At 60.3% G+C, this 20,510-nt stretch overlaps 1 protein-coding gene and 1 long non-coding RNA gene across 5 annotated transcripts in view; one reads left to right on the forward strand and one right to left on the reverse strand.

Moving 5' to 3' along the window:
- PRKCZ (protein kinase C zeta) overlaps positions 1 to 20,510 on the forward strand; it is a 65,157-nt gene that overhangs the window by 18,442 nt on the left and 26,205 nt on the right. The window lies entirely within an intron of this gene.
- LOC123479095 (uncharacterized) lies at positions 12,267 to 18,226 on the reverse strand. Its single transcript, XR_006654584.2, has 4 exons — positions 18,138 to 18,226; positions 17,716 to 17,868; positions 12,910 to 12,992; positions 12,267 to 12,774 (listed from the first exon to the last, which is right to left on the reverse strand). It is a non-coding gene; the product is annotated as an uncharacterized lncRNA (long non-coding RNA).

Here is a 20,510-nt window from a genome sequence, read left to right on the forward strand (position 1 = left end):
CTTTACCCATATGAGTCGGCACGTGCTGTGAGGAAGGGCTGTCCCTCTCCCCGCTGCGTCTGAAACTCGGAACCCGGTGGGACTGAGGGTTCTGAAGCTGAGTTTGCTAAAACCTGTTTCCGTCCTTACTGATCCTGAGGCTCACGATCCCTGCTGCTCGGCAGGCGGAGCCTCTGTCAGCTGCTCCCGAGTGTGCGTTTAGTTTTATTGAATCACCTGGGGTGGCACTGGCTAATGAAGTCACATGGGTTCCGAGTGGCAGTGCTGCGGTGCGCCATCTGCGTATCCTGTCCCATGTGCTCTTGGCGGTTCCCATCCTCCCCTGAGTGTCCCCCACTTTCTGGCACGGGGGCCTCCAGGACCCTGGACGGGGGCCCTGGATGCCCTGGGACAGGCGTCTCTCCTGGGAGCTGCTTCCTTTTGGGGGAGAAGGAATTTGGAAACTGGGGCCCCGGGCGCCCGAGCTCCCAGCTCAGCCCTGTCCCCCAGCTCCCCCATCTCCATCCTCTTCCTGTCCATCTGGGTGCCCCGGCCCGTCTACCTGCTCGCGGGCGGTCACTGTCACCTGGACAGAGCAGGGTCAGAGCCGCCGTGCAGGGACGGTGGGGTCCCTCCGGGGTCTGTTGTCCTCAGGCTGCGGCCTTTGCAGGTGCGGTGGGCGTGGGGTCCGGGAGCTAACGGGGGTGCCGTCCTCGTGGGGGCCATGGGACAGCTCGGCAGTCACTGGGCGTGTTGATTTGTTTGCATGCGGTTTCAGGGAAGTTCCCTTATCCTTTTTAACTTCACTTATGGATTGTGTAAAGTATCTACATAGTTCAAAAACGATGACATGGAAAGACTGCTGTTTGTGGAACGGTGCCCCCGCCTGCCCCCAGTTCGCGTCACTCCTGGTCCTCTCCTTCCTGGGCTGCTTTTTGTCCGCATAGCTGTGTGTGTTTTCTTTCTGGTTGCAGAGGGGTGCCTGGAGTTACCCTCTGCTACTGTCTCAACTCTTCTACTTCTTTACTGCACCGATGTGGATACTTACTTACAATGAGATACAAACCAGAATAAATGATACATTTTCAAAGACCAAGAACATCCCAAAATCCAGGAAAATAACATTGCGAGATAACCCTGTAACACTTCGTCCCGAGTATTTTCTAGCTGCAAACACCTGGCGGTCTCCTGTGACAATGTTGCGGTATTTTCTGTAGAGAAACCTCAAAGATAACTTCCTGAGTCATCCCTGTAATATAGTTGTCCAAATTTTACTTTTTGGGGCATTTAGGAGAAATTTTCCAGCCTCCCAAAGTAGTATTGTACGATCACATACGTTTTTAGGGTTGTTTTTCAAATTTGGGGGGACGCTCGGTTTCTTCCCTTTCCGTCCCGTGAGAACACTGCGAGCGCCTGTGCATGGCGGCCCACCTGCAGCGTGCTGGGAGGTGGCAGCTGCACTGGAACCTTCCCGCTCGCTGCCCGGTCCTCGGCACAGCACCGGTGTCAGCGGGTTCTTCACGCTGTGGTTTTCAGAGATGCACGAAATGCGGGTGACGCCATATTTTCGTGGAAATGCGTAAAACACAACCCATCCCCGGAAGTACCAGCTGCCTGTAGCCCAGCTGCAGACCTGTGCCCGCAGACGCCCTATTACACAGTTACGTCACACAGTTCTTTTATTAGCTATGATTTTTATAAAGAATAACCGCTCTGCTTCGTGCCTGGGAGGTGGGCGCCTGGTGACTGCCGCACAGAGTGTCTCAGCAGATCGGTAAGGCTCTGAGTGTCTGAGTGATGGCTGCCCACCTCCTTGCAAGGGCGCACTCTGAGAAGGTTGTCGTCAGGTGACTGTCGCTGTGCGAACACCACAGGGGCACATGCGTCACCCAGACGGCATGGCCCACTGCTCACCTGGGCTCCACGGTGCAGCCCACGGGCTGCACCCTGCCCAGCCTGTCGCAGCCTGAGTCCTGTGGGCGATGGGGACACAGTGGCATTTGTGCGTCTAAACACAGGGAAAGCGACGGGGAAGATGCGGCCTGGGAGTGGTCCGCTGGGAGTGGGCCTGCAGGCTGGGCCAGGCGCTGGGCGCCAGTGGGCAGCACACAGGTGGGCCCTGGGAGGCAGGGGCTGAGGGGTCAAGGCTTTCGGACAGACGGCGTCCTGGGATGCCAGATGGTTCCTGGGCCACCCACATGACACCTGTGCTCAGAGGGACCCCTTGTGTTTGCGGAAGTTGCTGTGGTCCCGTCCCACCGCCCAGAAGGGGCTGGTGCCCTGTCAGCAGAGGGTGTCAGGCGGCCCCTGAGCAGCGTGTGGGGTCGCCGAGAAGATCCACTGTGAAAAGCCCCGGTGGGCAGCTCAGGTGGTCCTCTCCTGACCCTAGCACTCTAGGGTCTAGAAGGTGGGAGACGCTCCGCCACCTTCTGTCTGTGGTGGGAGAGTGTGGCCGGAACGGTCAGCTGAGCACCGGGTCTGTGTCTTGGAAGCAGCGCGGGGAGCCCAGCCCGCTCCATGCTGAGGCACCCGTGGCCGGAGGGCTGGCCTCGAGGGGGACAGGCCGGAGGGACAGGCCGTGTGGTGACTGGCACGTGCTGGCTGCCCAGACACATGGTGTGAAGGCGTCTTTGTCCTCCAGGGTCTGTATCTGAATAGTGGCTTTCTCCAGCCGCCCTGTGTGCTGCCCAGTGTGGGGTGGCTGTGGGGGTGGCAGGGCCCTGCCAGTCCCTCCCCTTGGCCTCCTTACCTCCCCGGCCCAGGCTGCGCCTCCCTCACCTGCTGGCCCTGCCCCACAGGCCAAAGGGACCTATAAACAGCCCTCTGGGCCATACACCCCCTGTATAAGGCCCCCACCTCCACTCTTGCCCCTCCCCCACTGGTCCCCACCCCGAAATCTGTGGTCTCTCTGGTCCGCAGGCCCCTCAGGACCCAGCCCTGCCTCCCCTCCTCCTCCTTCCCTGGAGTGTCTGCTCGGAGGTCCTGCCCCCCTCTGAAGGCTCACCCCATTCACCCTCTCCCCAGCTCATGAGCCATTCGACCCCCTCACCCTGTGTGGCTTCTGCGAGGGGAGCCATCTGCTTTGATCTCGGTGTGTCCTCACAGGGCATTTACTGGACGTCCTCCAGGGACCAGTGGTGGACACCTGGCTCCTCGAACCAGGTGCCTCCAGAGGTCACAAGGCCCAGGATGGCCAGGGAGGGCTCAGCAGCTCGGCCGGGCTGGGCTGGGCCGGGCCGAGCCGAGCGGTGGTTCCCCAGCTCTCTGGGTCAGGCCGCACCGCCAGGTCACCTGGGGGCCAGGTGCTTGGCGCCCAGAAGCCCTCACAGCTGCAGCGCCCCTTGGCATTGGTGACTGGGGAGGGGACAGTGGAGCCGTGTCGGGGATGCAGGCAGCACCAGAAAGGAAGGACTTTGCACTTTGTATTTGAAGCGGTGTTTCTGGCTGTGGAAGCAGCGCACGCCGACCACGGGGAAGTTGAGACGCGTGTAAACGCTGGGGAAGAACCCGAATCGCCCTTCGTGGCGCTGCCGGGAGAGCAGCCTCTCGTGCTCATTAATGTGAAGGAAGGCCGGTCTCAGGCCAGGTACCGTTCCCCCCGTTACGAGTCCAGCGTCCTGCCCTGGGCGGTGGGCCCTCGCCCTCGCCCGCTGACGGCTCCCCCCGCCCCAGGGCCAGTGTGTCCCCTCGACGGCGCCCACAGGCACCGCTGCTGGGAGGCAGTCCTGGACTCCGTTTCATTGCCCTGGTGCAGAGTCCCAGAAGGACAGTCGCTCTGTCAAGGAATAGGAATAAGTTCTAAATACACTTTGGTTGTCTAAGAATTTTTGGCGCAGGTGCGGGGTACTTGTTTGCTGGGACGCAGGGCACTGCACGGCCCCCTGAACCCACCTCCCAATTCAGGGCTCGTGCCGGATGGTGTGAGTCACCAGAGAGAAGCCTGCTGACCGAGGGGGCGCAGCCTGAGCCCCTGCACCAGGGCCCTGTGTCCAGCGTCCAGAACTTCCCGTCTTCCCAGACGGGAGCTCTGTCACCATGAAACACCCCCCACCCGCAGCCCCGGGCTCCGCTGCCTGCTTCCTGCGCCTGTGGGGCCGCCTCGCGCACCCCCCCGCCCCCCGCCCTGGACCGCACCTGAGAGGTCCCGCAGCTCGCGTCCTGCTGTGTCTGGCCTGGCTCCTGTCACTCAGCATGACGGCCCCCCGGCCCATCCGTGGTGGAGTGTCTGTCGGAGCTTCCTTCCTTCCTTCCTTCCTGAGGCTGGACGGCGTCCCGGGGCATGTGCGCCTGGCTTTGCTCCCTGTCCTCTGCAGGTGGACACCTGGCCGGTCTCTGCCTCTGGCGGTTGTGACGCTGCTCCGAACGCTGGGTGCACGTCCCCGTGGGCCCCTGCTTAGTGCTGGGGGCCCACCCAGAAGCAGGGTCGCCGGGTCGTGGGGTTTGCTCTATGTTGACATTTCTGAGTGCCCACCACCCCACTTCTGTCACGCCTGCCCCGTCCACGCCCCCGTCAGCAGTGCCCGGGGTGCCCAAGGTCTCGCCCCTTCCATGCCGGCACTCGTGTCCTCTGAACAGAAATGAAAACTTAACGTTTTCCAGTAGCTGCCGTCCTGGGGGTGTAGGTGGCCCCTCCCTGTGGCTCGGGGCGCATTTCCATGGTGACCCGTGACGCTGAGCTGCTTGGGAGCCCCTTGGCCACATGTGTGTTGCCTGTGGCCAAGGGGCTGGTCACCCACTTTCTTGCTGTTGAGTCGTCCTGGTGGGTGTGGTGACAGACCACACGGGGTGCGTACTGACCGACCTTCTGGGGTGGAGGGCCCAGTGTCGCGGTGTCCGCATGAGTGTGGACGGTTGTTTCCTCCTTTCCTCGCCGTTTGGTGTTATCCCAGATGGTGATTAGCTGATTTTTATGAAATCTCACCAACCAGGAAGAGGCCCTGTTGTGCTGGGAGGCACCTGGAGCCTGCGAGGGCCTCCCTGTCCAGGTAGGGTCAGGCCCTCCGTGCCCAGCAGAGGCTGCCACAAGGTTGTGTCCTTGCCCGGGCACCTGACCTGCGGGTCAGCCGGCAGCTGCCGCCCAGTGCTTTCTCGCTCGCCTGTGTCCAGCCTCCCCCAGTTTCCTTGGTTGCTTTAGCAGCAGCCCCCCCTCCATGTTTTCCTGTGGGACGCGCATCCCCGTGAGGACAGAATGTGGCAGAACCACAGGGGCAGGGCCGCTCGAGGCTCGAGCCTCATAGGGACCCAAGAGAAGCCCCAGCTGCAGACGGGAGGCTGCTGGTCCCCCTGGGGAGCACCCTGCCTGCTGGGGAGGCTGGATGCCCCCATCAGGAACAGAGCACCTCGTGCCTGATGCTCAGCACCCTTCGCCCTCTGGGGAGCACCCACTGGGCCCTCCAGCCAAGACCGCGCGTCAACGGGACCCTCCCTCACTTCCGAGCTTTGGGTTCTAAAGCGGCCCCCGGGTCAGGCGCACCTGAGCCTTTGGGTGGTTTAGGTGTAACTTCGTGAGCTTCACGTGGATGTTCTGCAAGCAAACAAAACGAGCACAATTTACTCATGGGTCTTAGCTGGCTGTTCTTGTGCAAAGAGAACATTTACGTTTAATTATCTTTAAGCATCAAAGGGCAGAGTGTCGGAGGGGGTGGAGACCCAGTTTTCAAGTTCGCAGGCATAGTTTTTCTCCGGCAGGGACGGCATGGGGGGGTCATGGGAGGGGGCCACTCGGACCTCAGTCTCTGCTGAACCCTCTGCCCGAGTGTCCCCAAGTGGTGCTCCTGGGAGGGGCGCAGACCCAGGAGCTGAGACTCGCGCTCAATGGGCTTGTCCACTGGCTCCCGGGAGCCCTCCTTGCTTGTGCATTTTGCAGCGTCCGGGGGCAGGACAGTCAGAGGCGGGTTAGCTAACGCCCGTGCAGAAAGCGTGTGTGTAAGCCCTCACAACAAAGGGTGCTAACAGTGCTTGTCACCGAGCCCGTCCTTTGACGTCACCCAGTGGCATCCTGGCTGAGGGTCAGGACACCAGCCCTGGCTGCGTTTGGTGTAGCAAGCCCCTCCCAGTTGCTGGGAGAAGGCTTGGCCCTGGGGGCACCCGCGGGTGCAGAGCCTGGCAGAGGGGCGAGGGCTCCACCCCGATGTCTGTGGTTCCTGCCCCTGTCCATTTTGACAAAGGTCCACTCTCCACTCTGATGCCATGCCCGCTCCTGGGTCCTGGGCCCACCCTGACCGACCATGTGGAGGGGTGTGGTGTCCGGGACCTGGGGTGGAGTGAGGTGTACCCGGGGGGTGGTCAGGCAGACACTGGGCAGGTGGCAGAGCCAATGGCACAGGCTGTCCCCCAGGAGGTGGCAGTCTGAGAAAGTTCGTGCCCCACAGGCTTGGCTTTGCTCATTCTGGGAGGGGCAGAGACCCAGCGATAGCCTGCGTTGAAACCCCAGGTGCAGGCCCGGCCCGGGCAGGGCTGGGCCTTCATCCTGTGTGACTGTAGGTTTTCTGGGCCAGTGGAGGCTGCGGGGGTGTAGCAGGTTGCCCTCTCTGTCCCCAGGAGCCGGAGTCCCCAGTAAGAGGACAGAGGTGCTGAAGCTGGGCCAGGCTTCTCAGGCCCCTCCCCTGCCCCAGGGCTCCAGGGTCCAGGGAACAGCTCTCTCAGGGAGATGCAGGGTTGGGATGTGCGGGCCTTCAGGCCAGTTCTCCGCACTTGGAGAAGCTGCACGGAAAGAGAAATTGCGAGGTGTGCTGTCAGTGTGGGCTGCAGGCCGGCCTGGCTCCCCGTGCGCAGGGGCGGGCTTGCGTGGCGGGGCAGGCGTGCTGCCCCCTAGAGGCTGTGCCCGGGCTGGAGGAGAAGCCGGGTGGGCTGTGGTTGGGAGGTGGTCGGTGGGTGACTCAGCGTGAAACCAGCCCCTGCTCCTGGCCAGTTTGCTGCTGAGTTGGGTTTTTCAACTCTGAGCAAGGCCCAGACCACGGGTCCTGGGGTCGGTGACAGGAGCCACGGGTGTCCTCCGGCCTCCAGGACGACGCCTGGATCAAACTGCTCTGCTCACCAATTGACCAGATAACAGGAGTTTGCTGCTTGGAACCAAATAACACGGCACCTGTGCCTGCACTGCGGGAGAGGCCCACTCCCAGAGCCACACGGCTCGGGGTGACCCGGGAGCCGCTTCGTCCCCGTCCCCGTCACAGAACAGGCGTGACCCCCTCCACCGCCCTGCCCCTCCGTTGCTGGGACAGTAGATTAGGAAAGGGTGCCATATCGCAGCCCGAGGATGCTGGTGACGGGGCCGCTGTGCCACTGTCTGAGGCTTCTCTGGAAAGTTGCCCTTCCCAGAGCCCTGCCGTTTGCTCATTCGTGCATTCCGCGTGCTCCAGTGGTGGCCGCTGGGAGCCGCGCCGGAAGAGCAGGCCCACTGGTCCCTGAGCAGAGGTGCGTAGACAGGCCAGCCCTTCAAAATTCCAGGACATTAGCGTCGGTGGCCGGCGTGGCGCAGCCGGGACAGAAACTCTGGCTGGGGCAGCTGGGTCTGGTCCCAGGGCCCCCGAGGGGGGGGGGCCTGTAGGTGAGGCCCAGACTCGAGGCGGCTGTGGGAGGGGCGGCTGGTGCTCTCCAAGTGCTGGTGCAGCTGAGCGGGACTGGGGGCTGGTCAGAGGAACTGGAGAGCCTGCCCACTGGACAGAACAGCCTTTAGAGGTGAGGGCAGGCCTGGGGGGCTGCCCCGGAGCCTCGGCCGTCCGTTAGTCATGTGTTCTGTGAGCCTTTGCGCTCATTCAGTGACCCCGAAACCGAGGGTGCGGCCTGTTTCCCGGTCCCCCGTTAAGTTGAACATTGAGCGTCCCTGTCCAGCTGAATCGGCTTCTGTGCGAGGAGCAGAGATGCCTTGAAACGGGTTTCCAAAGCCCTGAACCGGGCTGAGGGCGCCCCGTTGTGGGGAAGGACTGAACTTGGGGCCTGTGCCACAGGGCGGGGCACAGACACCCTGCTTGAGGCAGCTCATCACAACCGTGGCTTATGCTTTGTCTTCTCCACGGGCCTCTGGTTGAACCCCCCGGTGTCCCTAACGCTTCATTACTGGGTCGGCCAAAAAGTGCGTTGGTTTTGCCCCATACAGTGGCTCTACTAGCGCTTCGTCGTCTTTAACTTCATTTGAGATAATTTTGTTAGTTGTTCCGCGACAGCTGTCAGTCACATCAGCGTGATTTAAAAAATCATCAGAATCGGTGAGTTTTTGAGTAGCTATTCTAATGTCAAAGATGGAAGAAAATAAGCAACATTTTCAGCTCCTTATGCTTTATTATTTCAAGAAAGTTAAATCACAACTGAAATGCAAAAAAGATTGTGCGGAGAAGGTGCTGTGACTGACCGAACGTGTCAGAGGTGGTTTGCGCAGTTTCGTGCTGGGGATTTCTCACTGGATGGTGCTCCACTGTTGGGTAGACCGGCTGAATTTGACGGCGATCAAATTAAGACATTAATTGAAAACAATCAATCTTACATCACACGGGAGAGAGCTGACATACACAGAATATCCAAATCAATAAAGTTATTGGTGAAAATGAAAAACTTGTCTTTCATTTTACGGAAAGAACCATACACACTTTTTGGCTGCCAGCGGACTAATTGTTTACACCCCGGCTGGAAGGCAGATGAGGAGAATCCTCACTGGTGGCTGACCCGTGGCTCCCAGCACCCGTGGCTGGCCCGTGGCTTCCCAGCGCACGTGGCTGTCTTCTGCTGGGTTCAGTATCACTTTGCAGTTGTGGAGGTGACTTTGCTAAAGATTATTCCAGAATCCGCCACTCGGGAAATGTGCATGTCCAGGGACCGTCTGCTGTAGACGAGGGCTCCATGGAGGCAGCAGCTTCTGTGCTGGTGTGTCGCTTTGTCACCCTGCCCGCCTGAGGGTCACGGGTCACCTCTCTGTCCCCGCCCCAGGCCCTGACCAGCTGCCCGTTCTTGCCGGCCACCTCTCTGATCTTCAGGTCCAGGTGTTGCTGCTGGGCTCTGCTTCTGGGTCTACATGCCACCCTGGTCTCTCCGAGGACAGCCTGTCCGATGCTGGCTTCTTGTGTCAGCCCCCAAGGGCAAGGATGTGGGTGACAGGGAGCTTACGGGCAGTTTGTAAGCCCGACCCCCTCCTGGAGCTGTAAGCAGGGAGAGTGAGGCCATCGCTCTGGGGGACACGCTGTGGACAGGCCTCCCAGCTCAGGAGCTCGGACTCCACTTGGGGTGGAAAGTGGGGCCTTCCAAGGAAGGGTGTCAGAAAGGAGGAGGGACAGGCACCTCTCTTTTCGCTGACTCTGGGGACTGGCTGACCCGGGCAGTGTCCAGGGTGTGCTCCAGGTGGGTCCTTTCACTTCTCGGGGAGACACGAGAGGCTGTCCCCAAGGCGCCATCCCACTTCCTGGAGGCCGAGGGCTCCTGCAAGTGCATCTCACTCCCTTATGCCTGACTCCCTGAAACGAGTGGGATGACGCGGCTGTCCCTTTAGTCCAGAAAGGACATTAAGGTGGTGCTTGTGGAGCCACCAAGGGCTCTAGGGCCGCCCTGCCCCCTGTAGGGGTTTGCGGTGTTTCCCACCCGACGACTCTGTAACCCCACGATAGCTGAGTCTGAATTCAGTGGTGACAACGAGCCCCCCCACCCCGTAAACTACAGCCTTTCAAAAGGCTTGATTTAAAAGAAAATCAGGCCCCCTCTTTGATACTTAATTACTAAAGCTGTTTTGAATCTCAGACGTGATTTATGAAATCTAAAGAGCGTGCACCTGGCTAGTCCTCTAGTGGGGGAGGCCAGTGGGTGCCCCCCACTCCTTCTTCTGGTGGGGCCCTGGATCCCTGTGCACGTGCTGGCACCCCTCCCCCCCCCCGTGGGCCTTGCCTGGCACTGCTGGGATGACCTCCTGTCAGGAGACTCGAATGCTAACTTACCTGTTCTCACTTGAGTGGGTGTGTTTTGTTAGCGCACTCATGCCCTCCCTCTTTCATTGATTCACTCCAGCTTGGCAGCTCCTTTGGCTGTCTGTGGGGCCCAGGACAACACACTTCAGGTTCCCTGTGCCCCAGTCCCCCTTCCTGTGAAACCAGATGGTGGCAGTGCCTCCCTTGTAGGGTGGGGTGAGCACAACATCCCCCAAGAAGGGGTCCCAGAGAAGGGAGAACAGTCATGGGGATGAGCACCTGAGCCTCAGCCAGGCCCGTGGGACTTGTGTGTGTGTGTGTATGTGTGTGTGTTTCCTACTGTTCCCCTCATTGTGAAGCTCCTTTACTTAGAGTGAAGGATCACACAGGCTTTGGAAATACAGAACTGGCCTGGAGTCCAGATATCGCCACAGTTTCACCAGCGGGCAGCCCTGTGAAATGGAGGTGGTGGTGCTGCTTCCCTGGAGGCCTGGGAGATTGAAAAGATGTGGCACGTCCTGGTCTGGAACTGTCTGATACACAGCAGGTGCGTAGTAGATACGTCCTAGATATGGACTAGACGTACCGCGGACATGGACTAGATACACTGTGGACATGGACTAGATACATCGTAGATATGGGGTAGACACGTAGTAGACATGGACTAGATACATTGTGGATACAGACAGTAGATACAGCATAGGCACACAGTGGATGGAGAACAGGTACATAGACTTACGATAACATACAGAGCAGAGGTGCGTGGCAGATACGGACTGGTCTGGATACGCAGCGGAGCTACAGATTGATGGGACACAGAGGACACGTAGCCACTACGGAACATGCGTAGTGGATACACAGTGGGATGAATTTCATGTCCCGGTGATCATGCCACTGTCTGAGGGATCTTTGTGATGAGGGATGTGGGTGGGGCTGTGGAGAAACAGTCCCATCTCCTCTCCCTCTGCTCCTCCTTCCCCCTTGACGGACACAGAAGTGCGCCTCTGTCCGTGGGGGAGGGCCGTGGCTGTGCTGGCCCCGGCGCCGGTCCACACCAGGGCTCTGCCGCCGGGCCTTCCCCACACCCGTCCCTCTGCTCCGACCCAGATCCTCTTTTAATTTACACTTTTCCTCAGGGTCTGGTGTGGGCTTTTCAAGGCCTGCTGCAAGGCAGATTTTTTGCTATGTTTTGTTTGAGGCAGCCACAGATGCCTAGAAATGTCATGTATTTTTTTCAACTTTGCGGAAAATAAGTCTAAAAATACAGCTCCCTCCCTGCCAGAAGCCAATGAGCTGGGCCAGGTGGGGGCGGGTGGCCCTCCTGACCAGCTCTGGTGCTCAGGCTGCCCGGGGAAGTAGACAGCACTTCGGGCCGGCAGCCGACCAGGGACAAGGGCCGTGGGTGTCCACCTTCGTGGCGTCTCTGGGCCACACGTTAAATACACAAACAATAGTGAAACCAAGAAAATCTCATAACGTTTTAGTAAGTTCACGATTTTGTGTTAGGCCACCCTCCTAGCCCCCCTGGGCCGCAGGTTGGACACGCCTGTGAGTAGGGGGTTTGCAGCCCGGGGACGGAGGGAGTGCACCTGGCTCCTTACAGCAGGGATTTGGAGTAAGTTGCGGCGGTCAGTGGTTCTGGTGCCCAGTTAGGTCTTTTTTTTTTTTTTTTTTTTTAAGATTTTTTTATTTTTAGAGAGGGGGGAAGGGAGGGGGAAGGAAGGGAGAGAAACATCCGTGTGTGGTTGGCTCTAGAGCGTCTTCACTGGGGACCTGGCCCGGTCCACTGAGCCACACCAGCCAGGGCCCAGTTAGGTCCTTTTGAATGACTGTCTCAGCACATGGGTTTGGGGTAGGCAGTCACGTGGCTGAGGGCTGCCAGGCCCCTGGGTTCGTCCGGGTGTTGCCTCGGGAAGATTTCTTCGAGACGTTAAGCAGCCACGAACGATACTCCTTCGCTCCAGGGTGGTCCTGGCTCTCCCCGAGGACCAGGAGGAGTCCTGAGGTGGGGACCCTCCACGGTCACCAGCGCAGCCCAGGCCGTCAGAGGGGTAAGGGGCAGAGGCTCCTGCGTCGGTCCTCGTGCCGGTCCTCTGGGTCTCACCTGCGTTTGGCTTGGTTCTGAGGTTAGAGAGCCAGGTGGGCCCCCCACCCCACTGGCTGGGTGGCCTGAGGGGCCAGCGGCTTTCCAGCTCAGGTGGGTGTGAAAGCCGAAAAGTGGAAATGAGGTTCTTGTTATTTTAAAGAACTTTTTTAAGTATGAAAATTTGGAGCATCTACGTGGGTCGGGAATTGGGGGGCGCAGTTTGACAGCCCCAGCTCCGTCCCTAAGGACCCCAGGTCCCAGACAGCGAGCCCCCCGCCAGCGTTTCTGCAAAGGCTCTAAGAGGCCGCGTCCCGTAGCACCACTGTCTCACCGAAACAAAACAGAAAACGCTCGTCATTTTCCACATCTCCAAGTAGGTCACGAATGTACCGGTTTCCCCAACTGCCTCATTTTTTTAAAAACAAGGGTTATTTTTGAATAAGTGGAAATGAGACCCTTACCAGCTACTGGCAGTTGCCAGGACAGCAGAGTCGGGCGCCCCCGGCCCTCTGCTCCCGGGGGCTTTGCTGCGTGGCCGGGCACGGTGTCAGCCTCAGCGAGTGGCCACTGGGCATGCACAGTTCCCTGTCATTTCATCGCGTGTGTGACCGACCGAGGTGCAGAATGTTCTGGCACACAGATCTCCCGCTGCTGCCCTTCTGGTCCTCCCAGCCCTGCTCCCGCCTCCCCTGACCCCTGCCAGCCACCCACCTGTTCTCTGTCCCTGACCGGCTCTGCCCTGCTGGCTTGCTTGGGGGAGGGAGCTCCACCTTCGCCCTCGGTCAGGCTCCTCCTTGGGGTCCTGCTGCTGCCGGGTCACACCTGTGGTGACACGCGAGTCTCAGGCCTGGCACTGGGGCCCTGCCAGCCCCTCGATGCCCTTGGTCACTGGCCCACCCTCAGACCATCACCAGCAGAGCCCTGAGGGAGGGGGTGAAGGAGGGGGACTTGAAGTACCTGGCAGGTGCTGGAGGGGTGTCTCAGCAGCTCAGGCATGGCCACCTGGGTCTTCCCCTCGAGGGGCTGTGCGGAGGGGAGTCCTGGAGGCAGCGGATGGGGTTGGTGGGGTCAGAGTGAGAGGTGGGCCTACGTGTCCCCACGTCGGTCAGGCAGGGAGGGCTGATTGACAGCAGAGCCGCCAGGATGTGGGGGTGGGATGTGGGGGTGCAGGTGGAGAGCCTCAGAGATCGTTGTGGCCCAGGAGGTGCCCTGTCAGCTCTGGGGCCCCAGCAGAGCCCCTGCTGACGGCAGTCAGTCATATGGCTCCGGAGGCCGGAGGGCCGGGCTCGGGGGCGGCCTCTCCCTGGGGTGCACTCTCCCTGGGGTTCCTGTTTCTCTCTTCTAAGACTCTGGTTTCAGTGGGGGTGGGCGCCCTTGTGACCTCACTGCCCCGAATCACCCCCAAACGCCCCGCCTCCTAACACCATCACCTGAGGTGTTAGGAGGCGGGACAGAGCTTCACCTGAATTGGGGGGCACGTGTTCAGCCCATAACAGTGGGTGTGGTGGGAAAAAAGACTGAAGATATTGAGGGAACCACCCGGGGGGGCAGGCCAGGCCCACACGAGAGCCCACAGCAGAGGTGGGGATGGGAGCCAGGGAGCAAGGGCGGGGTGGGCAGGGTAGCAGCATGGGCGTCTTGGGGAGCCGGTGCTGCCAGGGGTCTGTGGAGAATCCGACGGGGGGGGGGACAGGGTGGGGCCACCTGAGTCAGGGCCGGACGAGGCAGGATAGGGCTGCCAGGCTGTGCCCCTCCCCTGGTTACCGCGTTTCAGGTCTGCTCACTGCCGACTGACACCACGGCTGGGACAGTCAGCTTCAGCCCTGGGCCCCTCAACACACCACTGGCCCCCAGCCCTGCCTGGGGCAGAGCCCACACTTGCCAGATCCCCCGATCCCTGACCCGGGGTCCAGGCCTCCCCCAAACCTTGCTTCTCAGGATTTACAAATATTTGGCACATGTGTGTCCAGCCTCCTGTCCTGCCATCTGTCCATCTGGGGGTCCCCAAATTCCCGCTCAAGTGGAAAAGCCCCGCGTTGGGGCACAGGACATGACAGCCCCCTCTCGGAGCAGCCGGGAGCCCCTTGCACCCACCGCTGGCCGAGCCCTGTGCCCTGGCGCCACTGCGGACCCGGTGACCTGCAGGTGTGTGTGTCTCAGTGTCGTTGGTCAAGGGAAGGTGTTCCCGGCTGTCAGCAGTCCCCGGATTCCGTGACTGCCTTGGGGGTGGGCTGGCGTCAGGGGCAGAGGGGAGGTTTGGGGCCCTCTCCTTGTGGAGAGTGGTTCTGAGGGGCAGCAGTTCTAGGATGTGGCCTCGGGAGAAGGTCAGGGTCACAGGTGTGGAGCAGAGAGAAGGGGACCCGAATATTGGAGGGCGGGGGGTGGTGTTGAACCATGGGGAGAGGGAAGTGGTTGAGTGACCCGCCGTCCGGCTGAGGGCCCCGGAGTTGGGCGCCACCAGTAGAGGGCACCGTGCGGCCGCCCTGTAGCTGAAGTGGCTGTGACCTTTGTGAGGGGCCCTGGCAGGAGGCGTCCTGCGTGCTGGAGTGTCTGAGAGACGGACAACAGCCGCAGGACGACTGAGGTGAGGATGCCTGAGCTGGGAGCAGTGTGGGAGGCCGCGGGGACGCACCCGGGCTGCCCGTCAACTCTCTGCCCGAGTGACCCTCCAGGGCTGACAAGCGTGGGCCGCCGTGGCCACAGCGACCCGAGACCCACGTCTGAGTGAAGCAGCAGCCAGCACGAGGAACACCCCACTTCTCAGACAGCAGTGAGGGTGTGGCCCGCTGTGCTCGCACCGTCAGCCGCCCGTGTGGGAGCCGCTTCTGCGTGGTGCCTTCTGCCCAGTGTCATGGGCTTGGTCACAGCCATGTGGCGGGGCTGTTCGCCTTCTTCCCCATTCTCAGCTCTTCCCGCCTTCGGGCTGAGTGCCGTGGCTGCGGCACCTGTGTCCTCTCTCCCCCGGCCGCTTCCTTTTCACCCCTGATGGGCAGAGCCTGACATGCTGCGGAAGAGCTTTTCGTCCCGTCGAAGACGCTTCCCCTTCGCCCAGGCCCTGCTCTGCTGCCGGTCGCAGCCTGGCTGTGTGAGCTGCATGTGGTGTGAGGCAGGGCCAAGGTCCCTGTCCCCGTGCCAGCGCCAGGGGGCCCCAACCGTGATTTTCCACGAGTCTCCGTGGCATCCTTCTCCCCAAGGAAGTGGCCCTCTGCAGGGCCGTGGGCACTGGCCCTGGCAGGGGTGCTGAGCTTGCGTTCCGGCGGTGCCTGCCTGATGGCTTTCTTTGTGCACCCCCACCACCACACGGGGGGCGTCTGCCTTATTCCTGGCTGAGAGGTTTTGTCCTGGGTGGAATTTTGTCAGACGCTTGGTTTTTCTTCTTCTGTCCACACATGGAGCTCTCTCCGCTGTTCTGCTACCAAGGTGACCGGTGCTGGGGCGGGACGGGAAGCAGCACCACTCCCCTTCACCAACCGCTCGGGCGTCAGCGGCTCCGTAGGCTGTGGGACTCAACTTGCTAACGTCCTGTTTGGTGGTTTTACAGCTCTGCTTGTGAGATGGGCCCTGGCTCCCCTTTTTTGTAAGGTCGTCATCAGCGTTTTAATTTACGTGGAGGTGTGTGGGCCTGCAGCGTGGAGCCTTTGAGAATGTTTGTGAAGATTTTACATAACGTTATTTGTAGCTAACGTATTTCCAGGAACTCACCAGTAAAACCTTCTGAGCCTGGAGTTTTCTTTGTGGAAATGTTTTAAATTCTAAGTTTAATTTTTAAAAAGAAAGCATCTATTCGGGTTTCGTATTTCTCTTTTTGTCATCCTGAGTAAGTTGCAAGGATTTTTAAAAGTCTAAAGCACATTCATTGACATAGCTCATGTCTCTGTTCTTTTAAAATATTTCTAATATCACCCTGGCTGGTGTGGCTCAGTGGGTTGAGCACCGGCTTGCGAACCGAAAGGTCTCCGGTTCGATTCCCAGTCAGGACACAGGCCTGGGTTGCAGGCCAGGTCCCCAGTGGGGGATGCGTGAGAAGCAACCACACGCTGATGTTTCTCTCCTTTTTTCCCTCCCTTCCCCTCACTCTAACAAATAAAATCTTTTAAAAAATTAGTATTTTTAGTATCTATAGATGCTGCTATTAATAATTCATCTTTTAATTCTTAGTTTTGCTTCACGTATTTTCTTTCGTATTAACTTACATCAGGTGACACAAATGTAGGATCTTCCCGTCTTCCTTTCGAGCACACACTTTCGTCACCAGGGAGTGCTGCTCTTTGAGATGGGAAGTGTGGCCGGCATTTCAGCTCCTGGTCCGGCAGTGATAGCAGCCTTGGTGGTGGCTTACTGTTCGTGGGCTGTGTGTCTCCCGTCCTCTTACTTCCAACTTTTTGATGCCTCGTCTTGGAAACGGCTCTCATAAGCGGAAGTTGTTTCAATGTAGGCTGACAGTCCTTGTCTTTTTTTCAGTCCTCACCCAGGGACATCTTCTCATTGCTTTCAGAGGAGGGAGGGGGCGAGAGGAGCATCGACCTGCTGCCCCTGCTGTAAGCACCCGGACCCGGTCGAACCCGGCACCTTTCGGCTGTGGGACGACGCTCCCACCAAAGGAGCCTCAGGGGCGGCGTTCAGCCCGTGCACGGGTGTGTCACGCTGTCTCGCAGTCCGAAGGTGTCGTTGTCTTGTTCTGGAACCCACCCCTCTGTCCTTCCTTCAGTTTAGTCTGCACCCCTTTTGTTAGCTTTGCTAAGCGATACTTTAAAAAAATGTACATTTAAAATATCTGGCTTCCTTAGAAATCTTAAGACACACTCTCAGAATGCACCTTCAGTTATTACTTTGCTGGCTCCCAGACACAGCCAGGGCCCGCCAGCATGGCGATCGGCTCCCCCCACCGATTGCCGTGGGCTGCTGGCTGTGTGAATCCTATTCCCCCGCTAGTGCCGCTAGTGCCGCTGAGTGGCGTCCCGGCAGAGGCGCCGGCCTCAGCAGCCCTTCAAGCTCTTCTCTTCCCCTCTGCCCCGGCCTCTGGGCCCCTCCTACCGCTGGCTCTTGTCTGGTCTGATCTGCTCTAAAATCTGGATCTTGAATTACTGATTTCAACTATCATGCTTTTCACACTTAGGGTTTCTGTGACTCTGGGAAGTTTAGACTCTGATTTTTTTTTAATACGTCCAGCTCCCTGGTGATGTTCTCTCATTGATCTGTCTCTTAAAATACGCGGAATATCTGAACCCCTCGCGAGTCCACCTCTGCTGTCTGGTCACATGCGCCTGTCTCTCGGCCACCTGGCAGTTTTTGATGAGTACCAGATACTATGTTGGAAAACCGCGGGGCCCGAATGCTGTGACTTTCCTCGTGGAAAGACGTAGTTTTATTCTGTCAGGTGGCGTCTGGACAGACCACCTTGGTCTGGCAAAGGCTAGTCTGCTCCTCGTCCCCTGGCACCACTGTCCGTGCCCGAAGTGCCTGGGGCTCCCCGGACCCCGGTCTCCCGCAGGGGTCTCCCCGCGGGACTCCGGCCATCTCTGTTGTGCTGCGAGCAGCTACCCGCCGGGTGTCCTGGCCTCTCGCCGTGAGCCATGTGTGCAGCCCAGGATGCGGCAGGGGCCCTGGGTTTCGCCCCCCCACCCCATGTTTCCTTTCCTTTGGGGTCTGGGGAGAGCGAGGGGCGGGCTTGCCTCGCTGGGTTGTGGGCTTGTGGGGACCTGACCTCTCCTCCCTGCCGGGATGGGGTGGCAGCCGGGCCTGTCCCCACACCGCGTCACTTACCTGCTTCCACAGGTCCGGGCTGGGGTCTGCCTCCGGGCACACACACCTCGAGTCTCGTCCCCTTGGCTTAGGTGACCTTTCGATGGACTCCAGAGGGAGGGTGTCGGGGCCCTGCGGATGAGTGGCTGTTTTCCATGTGAGCTGGACGCAGATCTGGGGGGACGGAGCCGAATGGAGTGTTGCAGACCAGATGCTCGTGTCCCCAAAATCCTACGTTGACGCCATAACCCCCTGTGGGATGTATTGTGAGGCAGGGCCTTTGGGGGTGCTGAGGGCAGAGGCCTCAGGATGGGACAAGCGTCCCTGTGAAGAGACACCCCAGGCAGCCTCCTGCCTGAGGACAGCGAGAAGGTGCTGCCTGCTCCCAGGACCCAGCCCCCAGTCTCGTCCCCGGCCCACAGCACTGGGAACCGGGGAGCGACCTGTTGTTTATGCCAGTCCCACTCTGTCAGGGCCGCCCGAGTCAGACGTTCCTTTGTCCGGATCGCCTTGGGTCCTCACAGCTTCTAGACCTTTTTCTGTTTGGTCTCCAAGGAACTGTGGACACTGAGGACATGCAGCCACCCTGGGGACACGTCCCTCCCCCAGCATCTCCTCCTGTCCTGACTCCCATGCCTGGTTGGCGACGCCCGGACGCTGTAACTGGGTCGTGTGCACGTGGTCCTTGTCCCCCAGCGTGGGGTCTGGGACACATGGTCCCATCCAGCGGGGTGGGGGGCGGCTCCGAGCACTTGCGTGTGTCTCAGCAAGTCCCTGAAGGGAAGCCTCCGCGCAGGGAGGGGCTGCGGCCAGTGTGAGTTGATCTACAGCAAAGTACTAGGCGGTCGGAACGCATTTCCCCACGGGGTCTTCACAAAGTGCCGGCCAGCGTTTCACTGGGACGGGATTTGTGTTGAGACAGTGTCTCTGGTAAAAGTTACTAGGAAGTCGAACTGTTGCAAGTAGCCCCTCCCTCTGAAAACGCCTGGTAGGGTTGGTTTTCCTGGCGGTGACTGACGGAGTTGGGTGGTGAGGAGGCGGCTGGGGGGGGCCGGGGGGAGGGCCGGCCCGCCCTCCTCTGCGCCCCACGCCCAGGTCTCTGCAGGCAGTCTCCATGGCAGGGTGACTGGGACACCGCGGCCCCAGGAGCATGGCCTTCTTTATTACTGTTTTCAATCAAGTGTTTGCCTAGCATGAGCTGTGTCGCACCACGTCCTGGGGCCACCTGGTGAGAAAGGCTGGTGGCCCTGCCCTCCCGGGGCGTAGAGTCCAGTGGACGTCGCTCCCAGGAGGAAGCTGACCTGGGAGTGTGCCGGCCCCGTACGGTGGCACCTCTCCTGCCGCTGTGGTCCAAGGGCTCCTCGCCGGCTCCGTGGCCCTGCGTGGCACTGTCCCCGTGTGCCGAGCCTGTCCCCACACTGCGGGGACACAGGTGCAGCAGGGCTGGGCTGGGCGGGTCACCAGCAGGGTCTCATTTCTGGTGAACGAGGGGCCTTGACCGCCACCCAGAAAAGGGCACAGCCACGCGTCCCCGCATCTGGGAGATGCGCCCTTTGCCTTGCAGCCTGTTGCTCTCGGCTCAGCTTTTTAAATGTATTTTCTTTGCCTTGTCAGAGCCGTCAAGATGCCAGATTGCCATGGAAACGGCTGGTTAAAATTCCCTGCAGCGTCCTAATTATAGAGTTTCAACCGAGCAGAGTGCCGCATTTGCGGGCCACAGAGCAGAGGCCGAGAGGGAAGCCGGTGTGCCCACGGGTGTCGCAGCCGCTGGGCCTCTGCCACCTGCCGTCAGCCCCGTGCAGAGAGTCGGGCCGGGGACAGTGGTCACGCGCTGTGGAACAGCCCCACTCTGGAGTGACACTCGGGGACAAGGAGGACCCCACAGGGTGTGGGTGCTGGGCATGGCTGAGCCCCCGAGGCTGAGGCTGAGCAGCTCTGCCCCACGTCCCGGTCCCCGGGGACCCTTCCCACTCGCTCACTCGCCTTTGCCCAGAGACCACTCTGGCAGGAAGGTGGACACTGCTGGGTAGCAGCCTCCTTGCCGGGCCTCCCCCACCGCGACCTGTGCCTGCCCCTCGGAAGCGCTCCACTCACTGTCCTTTCCTCCTCTTATCGCTGCGGCTGTCACTTCAGGTTGGGAGTGGGGCTGCCGCTTTCCTGACAGAAGCCTGGATGCTGGGCCAGCGACGGCTGTTGGGTGGGCAGCCCGCAGGCTGGTGGCCCCACCTGTGTGGGGGGCGTGTGGTCTCCCCAGAGCTCGGGTTCGGGAGGCAGGGGCCCGTAGGCTGTGTCCAGGGTGGCCCTGCACTGGGGGTCTCCTAGCCAAGAGTCCAGCCGGCGCCTGACCCTCCAGTCGGGGGTTTTGGTAGCTGCTGCCATGCAGGGATGTGGGTTTTCCCGGGAAGGTGCTGAGTGTGTTTGGAAAGGGGGGCCCACTACCCGGGCCCCATCCCAAGAGGAAGAGGCGGGTGGTCGACGCACCCCTGACCCGCACCCTGCGAACCGCCCAGTCGTCAAAGCTGGGGACGTCTGAGCAGCTGTCCCAGCCCAGAGGAGCCTGGGCGCACGTGGCAACCTAACTGTGGGGTCCTGGGTGGCCAGGGGACGAGTTGAAGGGACGGGACTGAAGGGTGGATGGAGGTGGTGATCGAGTTAGTGTCACTCGAGAGCTGTGACGAGCATCCCTGACACCTGCAAGATGCTGACCATGGGGGAAGCAGGGTCAGGTCCATGGGGTCATGTTTCTGGACCCCTGTGGATGCCTGGGCTGTGGGCAGTACCGGCCCCTGCAGATACAGCCTCTCCGCCACCTGCAC

This window comes from Desmodus rotundus, chromosome 3, assembly GCF_022682495.2.
Source record: "Desmodus rotundus isolate HL8 chromosome 3, HLdesRot8A.1, whole genome shotgun sequence".
NCBI classification, from domain to species: domain Eukaryota; kingdom Metazoa; phylum Chordata; class Mammalia; order Chiroptera; family Phyllostomidae; genus Desmodus; species Desmodus rotundus.